The sequence below is a fragment of the Triturus cristatus genome, chromosome 9 (genome assembly GCF_964204655.1).
Source record: "Triturus cristatus chromosome 9, aTriCri1.1, whole genome shotgun sequence".
Classification (NCBI taxonomy): domain Eukaryota; kingdom Metazoa; phylum Chordata; class Amphibia; order Caudata; family Salamandridae; genus Triturus; species Triturus cristatus.
The window spans coordinates 1,290,339,273-1,290,351,905 of record NC_140592.1 but is presented as its reverse complement, the minus strand read 5'-3'; the positions used below and the strand labels follow the sequence as shown (position 1 = coordinate 1,290,351,905).

The 12,633-nt window shown below is 46.1% G+C and overlaps 1 long non-coding RNA gene across 2 annotated transcripts in view; it reads right to left on the bottom strand.

The window, feature by feature from the left end:
• Positions 1-2,684: 2,684 nt before the first annotated feature.
• Positions 2,685-12,633, bottom strand: part of LOC146799793 (uncharacterized) — a 140,996-nt gene continuing 131,047 nt past the window's right edge. For both annotated transcript variants that reach the window (XR_014969317.1, XR_014969316.1), the window contains one exon: positions 2,685-3,023. This is a non-coding gene — a long non-coding RNA (uncharacterized LOC146799793). The remainder of the gene's footprint in view (positions 3,024-12,633) is intronic.

Below are 12,633 nucleotides of genomic sequence, written 5' to 3'. Positions count from 1 at the left end.
CGTGACCTCCGCAGCTCTGAGCTTTACCTGCTGTGCTGGGTTGCAGCAGCTGCAGCCTCTCCCTTCTCCCCTGCTGGTCACAGGTCAGCAGCTACATCAGTGGTGGTCAGGCCACACCACTACCAGTGACCGGGGAGGCAAGACATATGTGCCAAGGGTATGCATGGAGGGCTGAGACTGGGACAGGAAGAGGCTGTTATTTGCAATGCAGGGATCTTTTTAAGTTGACTGAAACACAAAGGGAGTGTCATAACTGCTCCGTTTCCGCGGCCACGCGTAGAGGGGGTGGGGCTCCACCCACTTAAATGTCCTGACGTTGCTTGGAAGGGCGCTTCACGTTCTAGCCTTCCAGTCACAGTTCCCTCACTTCCGGGGCAGCTGTGGCACTTCCGGGTCACGTTGCTCTGCTCACTGTCGCCCGATCACAGCTTCCTCCACGGCGAGCTCTTGCCCAGCTCCAGAACTTCGCCGGTCTGTATCGGTGGGGGAGGGGCTGCATCTCCTTCTCATTCCTGTTACGCTACAGCTATTCTGAAGGGCCCCGTTCTCTACACCGCTGCTCCTCAGACATACGGCGGTAACGCGCTTGCGCCAGATTGCAAACTGCTAGCCAGCTATAGCGGCTTGTGTGTTTATTGAAGGGTATTGTGGCACGCATATGGGCATCTGCCTTTCTTCTTGCTGCTGATTACATTATGATTGTTAAATGAGAGTTCGATGGTCACGAGCGCCTGAGGTTAAGGAGACACGCGACATCACAGTATTCTTGTTTTGTTCACCTCATAGTTATGATCCTCGAAAAACTCCTGAAGTAAGGAGTATCCTGGCATTATCCTTCCCGTGGCTGCACTTTGCTATAGATTCACTCATTCCCTCGTGAGTGACTAAGCTACGCTGACATGGTAGCCCACTGTTCCTGCATATTTTGTTTAACGTTCTGTGACTGCACTGAGCAGTCAGTCCTGATTCTGTTGGGCTACAATTTACTCTGACATTAACCTACACTGGGAAGCACGTTCATCTACACATTCATCATAGAGATACGGTAGCACTTGCCACTGTTGATTTGTTGATCTCTTCTATATTTATCGAGGTCGATTGAGTGTTGATTCCTGCGACTCATTGTTTTTTATTGGACACAAGTGGAAGAGGGGAGTAAAACAGGTAGATCCTTGCTATTTTCACATGATAGTGTATTATCTTGTTTCATTCGTTTCGGTAGAGTAGTGTATTGACGAAGCTTTTGTCCACAGGATCGCAGAAGTCTCCAGTGACGTAAACCTAGATGCCAGGCCGTGCAGAGGGACCGTCTTCAGTTTTCTCTTCCCCTTCTCTCCCCTCTTCCCCCCACGCGCTGATACTGCTTAGACTCTGTTGGGCGGATTGGCGGTGGAGGGAAGGCTGGGAACTTTCTTCAGTCTCCTGTCTCTCGTTCCTGCGGAATCCTCAGGTGAGCTCCGATAGGGAGTCAGCAAAAGTAGAACATTCTGGCTTAGATTCACAAGGGTTTAGAACCGGGGTTGCGTTACTTTTGTAGTGCTAGCCCAATGCTAAACCTCTTTGGGGATTAACAAACCAACGCTAACTGGTATTTGTGTTGGTTTGTATGAAAAAGTTACGCAATGCAGCGCAAAATGCTGCTTTGCATCAGTCTGCGTCAAGGGGGATTTACATGGGTGGTACGTGGGCGTTCCCATGCAACCACCCGTGCTCTTTGACGCTAAACCCTGTCTACTGACATTAGCGGACATAGTTTATTGCCAAAAATTAACACCGATGGAAAGCAGGCGTTAAAAGGAGAAATGCTTTCATACAAAGTAGGAAAAGGTTTTTAATTTGCCTTGGTGTAGTATTTTGTGAAGGAAGGGAACCCTTCCTGTGCAATACCTATGCTAGACTCCGGCACGCACCTTAGCGCCGCAGCGCTCAGGTGTGTGCCTGGTGCGCGGCAGCTGAAATCAGCGCCGGCTCTTGGGAGAGGGGAGGAGAGGGCCATATCTCTGAATATGGAGCTCTCCTGCCCCCTCTCTGTTACGCAATGCAGCCTCTTGCGGTGCTGCGCTGCGTGGCGTGACACCTTTCAGAATCGGGCCTCCATCTTTGGTGAAGCCCATTTGACCCCACAATGAGGACCAGGGTTCAGGAACGGAGGTCGAGTAGTTTTATTACAAACGAATAATCAAAGCAGGATCGATGCATGTCAAGAGAATATTAAAAAGACAGAGAATTGTAGCTGGCACGCTGAACTATCGCAACAGGTTCAGTCTCAGCAGAATCAGGTATGAAATAATCACAGTAAAAGCAATACAAAAACAGAGAAATAGGGATAGATGCTCCGTAAAGATACTCCGATTTTCCCTCGTAAACATGAATACGTTCAAAGTCATCTACTCTAGGCTCTAAGTTTAGAATAAGGATGTTTCAGGGACTCAGGGAACTTTGGAAATACGAGACGGTGTCAGCATCGCGAAGCCTCCAGTCGAAGGATTTCCGAACTGGAATAAGTGTTTAGACTGAAGCGTTACACTTGCAAGAATAAAGGAAGCAGAGAGGTCCGTACCCCTCGAGGTCTATGGGAATCTGCCTTAGCTCCTGACAGTGTGTGCGCTAAGTAAAACCAGTAAAACTTCAACAACAATCGTATCGCTTCCCATACCACCAGGAACCAATCAACACTCTGATAGCACTCTGCAATTTTTTTTATTTAATGCAATTTTATATAGCGTGAACATTACCCAAAGGTGTCAGAGCGCTTTACAAAAGAACCAGTTGTGTTACATAAGGACTTTGGATGACATGAGTTACATAAGAGATACACACAGAAAAAAATAAAAAAATTGTAAGGTGGACAGTTACTGCAACCGTGAACGTCCCTCCGTTCCTGAGACGCAATGACGAGGATTCATCTGCTCAGGAGGGGCGCACGTTTCGAGCCGAGATCTCTCTTCTCAGACCTTATTATCAAGAATCCAGTACAGACAGCAATTCTACTCTTCTCGGCTAATGAAGCCTGGAGCCCACACCTGCAAAGGAAAAGAACAGACTGGTAAAACTAATTACCTTTCAATTAAGGCCTTAGTCAGGCTAACTTTAACGAAGCGTTGAACTGTGATCTTCAAATGCCTGGTTATACTTGTGCACAAGTAACTCGAAAACAAATGCGATACGCGAGTAAAAGCATACATGATTACACTTTCAAAAATGACTTTAGGAATATATGCGAATGTGACAAAGTGTAAATGCAAACGTGACTACAGAATACCTCTTCATGTTAAACTGAACATTAAAGCGCACGCTTATAAAACTCTAGTTTCTACAATGAATACATTTCATTAATGTTTTTTAACTGTTCAGTTGTAGCAGTCAGTAAATATCGTATCACGTACACGTTCATTTTAAAAAAAACATATTTTATTCATTTTCTTCAAGTTGACAAAAGATACATTTATAGAGCAGGGTGTTATATATGTATATTCAGATGGCATAATGTGCCTAAGGTGTAACATTGTATCCATGATGGGCGACTACAATCAGGAATTATCCCAGACATTGTCAGTTCCCGCCCTGCGCAGGTGGGCAGTGGGTGTGGTCTCTGCTGCTGCATTTAAATGCTTACAACTCTTGATGAGAAGGATATAAAAAGAAAAAAGAAAACCTTCAAACTACCCCCCCTCCCCCAGCTGACGGGCATCGAATCCAAAGAAGAAAGAGAAGGAAAGACTGGATCGAGGGGCTTCTCACAGCGACACCTGGGGATGAGCTGCCGTGAAACCATTTGAACTTTGCCTGTTGTTCTTCGATATCCGAAGGTTGGGGATGGTGAATACGTGAATTCTGTCAACATCCCGTTGGATATCTTCACAGGGTCTTTTGAATTTGTTTCCTGCGTAAAATATTCAGGGGCATATTTACAAGCAGGCAATAAAAAATTATCGCCGCTTTTGCGGCCGTTTTCGGCCGAAAAGCGGCGATAATTTTATCGCCTAATTAGCAAGGACACGCTAACGCGTGAAACCTTGCCTTAGCATCGGGATTCCTAACGCCCAGCTTTGCATCTCTAATGAGATGCAAAGTGGGCGTTCCTGACCTGACATGACAGGAGAAATGTCCCTAAGCGACATTTCTCCTATCATCAAGCCCCACGCTATGAAGCATAGCGGCAAGAAAAGTAACGATAACCCCTGTTATCGCTACTTTCCTTACGCCTGCTTCAGGACTGACTTAGCCATGATATCCTATGGAAGGTGGATATCATGGCTGTGGGGCATATTATCAACGGCCAGCGATAATTATCGCTGGCCGTTCATAGCGATAGAAAAGTTATCGCCAGCTATTGCTGAATATTATCGCCATGATAACGCTATATTTACAACGCATAGCGCTATGGCGATAATATTTCAGCGATAGCGGTGTTTTCAATGGAACATCGCTGGTTTTCCAGCGATGTTCCATTGAAAACAGCTATAACATTGCTGATAGGACCCTGTGGTCGTATCAGCATAATCCATCTCCCATTAAAAGTATGCCTTAGTCAGTAATTTAACAGGTGTTAAATTCTTGAGTTAAGGCTGAGGTAGCGCGATTTTTTTTATCGCTGCACCTCCTTGTTAATATCGCAAAGCTGCCTTCACGATATTAACATGTGTTGTTTTCACAGCCACGCCTCTTTTGCATCTCATTAGCGATGCGAGGCGAGGCTGTGTAAAAACAGGCTCTACATCAAGGAAACACGCGCTAGCGTGTCCTTGATGATATTGCGATATAATTATCGCCGCTTTTCGCCCAAAAACAGACGCTAAAGCGGCGATAATTATATCGCCAGCCCTTGCTAATATGCCCCTAAGTTTGGGGCATATTAACAAGGCGGCGATATGAAATTATCGCCGCTTTTGCGTCCGTTTTCGGGCGAAAAGCGGCGATAATTTCATCGCCTTATCAGCAAAGACACGCTATCGCCTGTCTTGCTGACTTAGCGCCCGTTTGCAGCACGCCTCCGATCGCATCTCTAATGAGATGCAAAGGAGGCGTGCCTGACAAGACTCCCTTGGGAAAATATCGCAAAGGCAGCTTCACGATATTAACAAGGGAGGGTAGCGATTTTTAAAATCGCGTTAAGTATGCCTTAACGCAGGAATTTAACGTCTGTTAAATTCCTGACTAAGGCATACTTACCATGGTGGGTGGATTTTGTGGCTAAGACCACAGGCCCTATCATCTAGGATATCGCCGTTTTCCACCATGGAAAACGGCGATATCCCAACTATCTCTGGAATTTTTATCGCCTCGGCAATGCGCGTTGTTAATAACGCGCAAACCGGGTGATAAATTCCAGAGATAGCCGGCGATAAGTATGCAAGCGCTAAGCGCGCTTTACGATATTTATCGCCGGCCCTTGTTAATATGCATCTGAGTGAGTCCCCATCATCAATCTAACGCCACATTTTGTGAGATTATTGCTGGGTTTCCAGCGATAATCTCACGTTAGGCAGTTAGCGTGAGAATTTTTATCGCTTTTGAGATAAGCGTTGCTAATAGCACGCTATCTCAGCGATAAAAATCCACGCTAGCCGGCGATAATTATCCTAGCGTTAATTGCGCTTTTCGATATTTATCGCTGGTTGTTGCTGATATGCCCCTTTGTGTTGACAGGCATGCGCTTCGGAGCGAAATCTCCGTTAAGCGGGTTTGGTTTCACTGAGTGACCTCGGCAGGATTACTGAATCCGTCACGTACAGCAGTCCTATTTCCTTCTCTGCGAATAGTTTCACTTCCTGCGAGACCCCATCATTCAACTTCTCCCCCCCACTCTGTAACCTGGGGGTGATGATGAGTTCCATCTCCTCGTGATACCCCGTTTTTCAAATATAAGAGCCGGGTCTGCGAACTTGGCCTGCACTTCATGACCTTTTCGCCTTCCATATAGTCCTAATACGCATGCCTCTGCTGTCCGCACGTCTATGCCCCCCAACACTTCCTCTAGGCAGTGGTTACCCCCCCTCAGTAACGCGCAGTCCAGCGCACGACCAAATTATATGAACGAGGTCTGCGTCCTGTGCAGGGCATCTGGGGCATAACGCAGTGGCATGGGGTGAATGGCGTGGAATGTATGTGGTGTTGGGTATGCCCTTTGCGTTATCATATATTGAATTAATTTGAAACGCGTGTTTCGTGACACTGGTTCAGGATATCCCAGCGTTGTTTTCCACTCCTTATCAAGGAGTGGTCTGTAAGGTCTTGTTCCCATTTGAACTCAGTGGTGATGGCTGGTGAGTGTGTATCCCGAGATAGAACCAGCGCGTGAGATGGGCACCCGTTCCCATAAGGTACATCAAATGGACTCATTCATTCGTTGTGGGCTCTGCTCTTTGGGGAGCCCAGTTTCTCCTTATAGAGGCCACTAGGTGTGTTAAAAATAGTGTACCCGTTACCCCTTTCTCATTTATGACATCTGTGTAAGTTAAGAGTGTCCCTTCTCCACAAAGGTCTCCCACTGTGTTAACTCCAAATTGTGTCCAAGGCTCTAACTGCGGGTTTGTTAAAGGTCCTGTATGGGTAGGGATGCCCAGCAAGGGTATGTCGGGGCGTATGCTAGGGTGCTTCTAGTGTATTTAAGTGCACGTTTCCAATATATTATTACAATCTTAAGCAACGTTTGTGACGGAGGCGGAATCGGGCCACCAGGACAAAGTCATTTACGTAATCTACCACGAACAAGCATTTGCTGTGTATGAGCAATTTCCTGTAAATCTCGACCTGTCGGCCAATATGAGCGCCACTGCCGTTGAGGCGCAGAAGTCTGGGGCTCCCATCCCTCCTGCGGACGGTACCTCCAGGTTTATCAAACTCAATCGTCATCGACCAGCGCCCATATTAAACTAATTAGCAATGTGTTGAATGTTTAAAAAATACTTTGGGAAACACTACTGGAAGTTTCGGGAAGAAATAGAGTAAGCGCAGAAGCATTACCGTTTTTAGGTCTCGCTGAGACAGCGAAAGCTGTCTTTTTTAGGTCTCGCTGAGACAGCGAAAGCTGTCTCTGAGACATTTTGTAAGTGGGTTTTAAAAGTGCTTCCCCTGGCATAGAGCTACAGTGCACGAGGCGTGCACGCGCGCAAAGCAGCCATATGGCTTCACGTCGCTCTCCCTCGTAGCCCCTCTCCGCCCCCTTCCCTGCTGCTATTTCACACCAGTTTTCATCAGAACTCCCGCTTCTCTCCCCCACCCCCCCACCATAGCGTCTCGCGCATCCAATGCTTCTTCATTCTCCCCGCCCCCCCATCGCGTTTTGCGCGGCCAATGCTTGTTGAGACTTGCTTCATGAAAGGGAGAAACGTTGCCGTGAAAAAAATTCTAAAAGGTCGGAACACGGGCAGCCGCCCCAAATAAAGGAACATTGTACGGTATGTGGAGGGCTTTCTTCTTCGTTTTATACAGAAATGTTGGCATATACGTATATTTTGAGAATACAGCTCCCAGTGTGCTTCAGGTTCATGCATGCCAACATTTCAGAAGAGCAAAGTGGGAGATTTTTTAGAAAAAAATCGGGAGTATGTGGTCGTGAATCGGGTTACTGTCATGTATGGGCTTTGGGAGTGTGCCGCTGCAGGATCGGACATTTGAAACGCAAATGAAAATTTTTTTCTTCATGGAGCGCAATGGCAGGCAGAGAGGGGGTGATGCAAGCAAGTGTTGTGCACTGGCCTGGCAGTGCATACACCAACACCACCCCCCCCCACCCCGTGTGTGGCAGCCCGGGCTGAAAGAGCTTCCCGGGCACCACACAGCGCCCCTGGGTACTTCACAGGTCTTTTAAAGACCATTCGCTTGTTAATGAGGCTTTGTTGGTTTTTAACCCCCTCTAGAGCCCCTGCACCCCACTCTAACTATTGCTGGAAGAATTAGCACCTTACACAACACCAAGCCCTGTCAGCTGAAACCCTGAGGAATCGGGTTTCTGGACGCTTGAATCGGGACGCGGGAGACTAGACTTGAAATCGGTAGTCTCCCGCCTGAATCGGGAGGGTTGGCATGTCTGCAGGTTGTCAACTGAATCCCGGGAGTAGAAACAAGGGGGCAGAATTATGAGGCCCTTGCGCCTCATTTATGCCGCCGTTGCGTCACTTTTGTGACGCAGCGGCGGCGCAAATCCTGCGCCATGCTGCGGGGCATTTACAACGTGACGCATCTGGGAGATGCGTCACATTGTAAAGCCCTGCGCCAGCAGTAGGCGTACCTGTGCAGGGGGGGTGCAGGGGGGGGCGAGAAATGCGCATGCGCGGGTGTCCGCGCATGCGCATTTGCCAGAAGAAATTAGAAACAGAAAGAAGGAGCCCCGGAGACGCCGCGCTTACGGGTAAGTCGACTTATTTTAATTTCTTTTTTAATGCTTATATTATTTAAAAGAAGGGCGGGCGGGAGGTGGGTGGCGGGTGGCAAGCAGCTACGCTTCGCCCTCGGCGTGTGCGTAGCGCTGCCCTGCTTCGCCTACTTCGGAAAGTGCGAAGCAGGCAGCGCTACGTACACTACGTGGGCGAAGCGTAGTGCTACGCCCGGGGTTAGGGGTAATGTGCCCATCTCGTATGCTTCCTCATATAGGTTTTTGAGGCGGGGTCAGATGTTGCCTGGGGTTTTATTTTTAGGAAGGCCCTCAATTGCTGCATTTATTTCCGCTGTTGTGATAGGGTTAGCCAAAGTTTTTCGGGCCTCTTTGGGTATTTGGGGTACTTCCACTGCATCCAGAAAAGCGTGGATCACCTGCGGATCTACTGGTTGTGGGGCAGTGTAGAGTGCGTGGTAGTGGTTATGAATCCTCCAGCTCATCTTACACCAGACCAGGTGAAAGTTTTTGAGCAAGCGGTTATACACGATATCACTCTATTCGATTTCAAGAGTGATCGAGTATATCAGAATTTACCCAGTATTGAGAAACAGGCAATGCAAAGTGTCCAGCAAGATGATAGTATCACCATCAAGCCCGCTGAAAAAGGCGGTGCTATAGTCATCCTGGATACTAGCACCTATCGAGATGAGTGCCTCAGACAACTCAATGATACGAAATCATACCGGGTACTTACAGAGGATCCTACTCCAAGACTATCCATTGAGATCCGTGATCTTGTTAATGAGGCGAGAGATTCAGGGTGGATTACCTCACAAGAATCTGAGTTTCTCATTACCAAATTTCCAGTCATGCCGTATTTTTACATACTGCCAAAAATACATAAAACAACCAGACCACCACCTGGCCGTCCTATCATATCTGGGATTGGTTCACTGTTGGAACCCTTGTCGACGTTCGTCGATTTTTTTCTAAGACCTATGGTCAAGGAAATGCCCACGTTTCTACAAGACACCAAAGATGTCTTACGACTATTGCCACAGATTGCTTTCAATATCGAGACTGACCTCCTGGTCAGTTTCGATGTTGAATCATTGTACACTTGCATACCCCAAGAGGAGACTCTTGAGGCTATCAGGGGCCAACTAGATAATAGAGACCGTGATACTATAACGCCTACACACTTTATCATGGAATGTGCCAGACTGGCGATGACGGAGAATTTCTTCAGATTTGAAGAAACCATCTTTCTCCAAATCTCCGGAACATCTGTGGGGAGTATTTTTGCACCCAGTCTGGCCAACCTCTATGTCCATTGTTTTGAACAAAACATTGTGCTGACTGACCAGAATCCCTTCCGAGGGCAGATTGCCTGTTGGAAGAGATATATAGATGACATCCTGGTGGTCTGGCATGGCACCGTGGCTACCCTTTTGGATTTCCATTCTTGGTTGAATTCCCAAAACAATTTCCTGAGATTCACAGTCACGCATGACAAGACCAGCCTTCCCTTCCTAGACATCAGTATTTACCCAACATCAGGTACATTAGGGAGTGAGCTGTACAAGAAACCTCAGACGAAGGACTCTCTTCTGAGCTTACATAGTCACCATCCTAGATCGCTTTGACAAAATCTGCCTATAGGACAGTTCCTGCGTATCCGCAGGAATTGTTCCACCAAAGACAGCTTTCTATCTCATGCTGACGATCTGTCTAAACAACTTAGAGCGAGACAATATCCGACCTACTTGGTAAAACAAGCTTTCAAACGGGCATCCAATAATAATAGAGAGGCCTTGCTTGAACCCCCAGGTCCCAAGGTACCATTAGCCAGAATGACTCTGGTCACCACTTTCAGCACACTATCCAATAGTGTACAGAAGTCAGTACGCAAACACTGGCATAAGATTCCAACTCCTTTGTTTTCTTTTAAACGAGGTTCCAGTTTGCGTGACAATTTTATCCATACTAGACCCAAAGCAAAACCGGCTTTGAAGGCTCCTACACTCTGGGATTTGCCACCTGTACAGGGCCACTATCCTTGTGGTTCTTGTTCTGCATGTCCTCAGACTCAACAAACGAAGTCTGTTGATGTAGGATCGGATAAACCATGGGTCTTACGTAACCACACCAATTGCAATTCAGAGAAAGTGATCTACCAAATAACATGCCCTTGTTCACTCAGATACATTGGAATGACAACACGTAAGATCAAAATCCGTATCGGTGAACATAAGAGCACTATAAGACGCAACAAACAGGCTACCAGACTAACTAGTCATTTTCTCACCCTAAACCATAAACCTGAGGATTTGAGGTGGCTTATTCTTGAACAGCCGTTCATTCCACCCCATATCACTGACATAAAGAAATTTATTTTTCTCCGTGAGCAGAAATGGGTTTTTAGACTTAAAAGCGATGTCCATGGACTGAATGATCAAATACCATGGACATCACTGTGATAACTGTGGAGTTGCAGGCATGGCGAATCATTAGAATATGCTATGCTGTCGTTCCCCTATTTTGGTGCACTCCATTAGAGTCTAATCCTCCTAGCTACGGTTACCCAGTTTGGGGCTACAATGTAACCTTTGTTCGTTTTCATTGATACGTCATCGATACTGATGATGTTAAAAAACTCACTTGGTCGTCCCTCATGACATCTTTACTTTTGAATATTAAGGAATTTTCAAATGTGTCATTGTTATGGCCGCGACGTTCTCCAGTGATTGATTGTGAGACTACTGCGATTAAGTCGTTTTATTTTCCAGCAGATGGCGAGTCATTTCAATCATAGGTGGTTTCCACTTTCATGCATTATCACACTTGCAATTTCGACTTTCTTGACCACCATGAATCGTCTTAACGATTTTTCGGGGCTTGATTCTAACTGTAACACCCCGTATAGTCAACATTGGGTCCATATCGTACGATTAGTCTGGTAATATATTTTTCCACACCATATATTCATTTGTTACGCACTTAGAAAGAAGTACTATACTTCCCACGATCACTTAGTCTACCTAGTACGACACTGTTTTGGCACCGGCCCTTTCCCAGGCTATTTGCTTACGTACTAGATGGTGACTACTACAACTCCCATGACTACCGGGGGCATACGTAATGACGTAATGACGTAATGATGTGGTTTCGTCATTAGGACGTCCCGGTACACGTCGTTTTGAGAACAGAGTTCCCGGGTAAATAAAAGGTCGCCACCACCTCTTTCGAGTACCTCCCCTACTGGCTCGGCAGCCGTTTGAGGTACCGACGGATAGGTAAGACGTGGAGCGTCCATTTGATTACCATGGGAACCCTTGGCCAAACTTTACAAATTTTTAAGGCAGCATGCTTGTTCGTCTATGTATTTTTGTATTTTTGTTTGATTTGGCTACGGGGAATTGCTACTGACCTAGTTTCACGGCTTGGTCGTTCGTTTGACTTATTCGACATATGTCGGTTCCCTGCATTAACAATACCAACCTTATCCAATACTCCTCTATATTCTGTGAAAGACAACTCTCTGCATATGTGCATTGAACTCATAAACTAAGTGTTTCTACTTTCATAAACACCTTTGATAGTACTGTCCATGTTGGCCCAGTCTAGTGCGATTTTTACAAAGTCACCATTATGCCGGCCTGGATACTGCACTCACATAGGGCAGAGTTTCTATTTGGTAGGTTGACCCCCTTCTGTTTTCTTAGCCTTGGTTTTTAGGAAAAGCGTATTTCACTTTGAGGTATTGTTTAAATCTTAACTCTGGACTATACCTCTTATTTTCCTCAGAGCGGTGCCTCCTTTAGCCTGAGCAGTTGCCAGGTGAGGTGAGGCTCATACCCAGAATTATTCGGGTAAGTGCTAAACAATAAGCATCTTAAGTTCTTGATACGATGCATTTACAAATATGTGTTTTTGCATAATTGAATAATATTTCTTCTGCGTCTTGTGACCTATAATACATTGCTGTACTTTCCTGTTTACTTTTCATTGTGTTTTGTTTTCACTTTAATAGGTAATTTCTCCTAGACCTAGTAAAGGTTCAGGTTGCATGATTTACCTTTTTTCACTTAATATGCAGTAGCTTGTCGTGGTCCTGACGAAAGCTGGGGTACAAATTACCTATAAGCTGAAACATGTAGACCAGATCCAACACAGTTATTTGTTTAAAACTGTCACAGCACTGTTTTTAATTTGGCATCAAGGCAGCACCTAAATAAAATTCTTTTTGTGCCTTGTTTTCCAATTTTATTTATCACATTTACTTCACTTGCACTGCACACATCACCCCATAT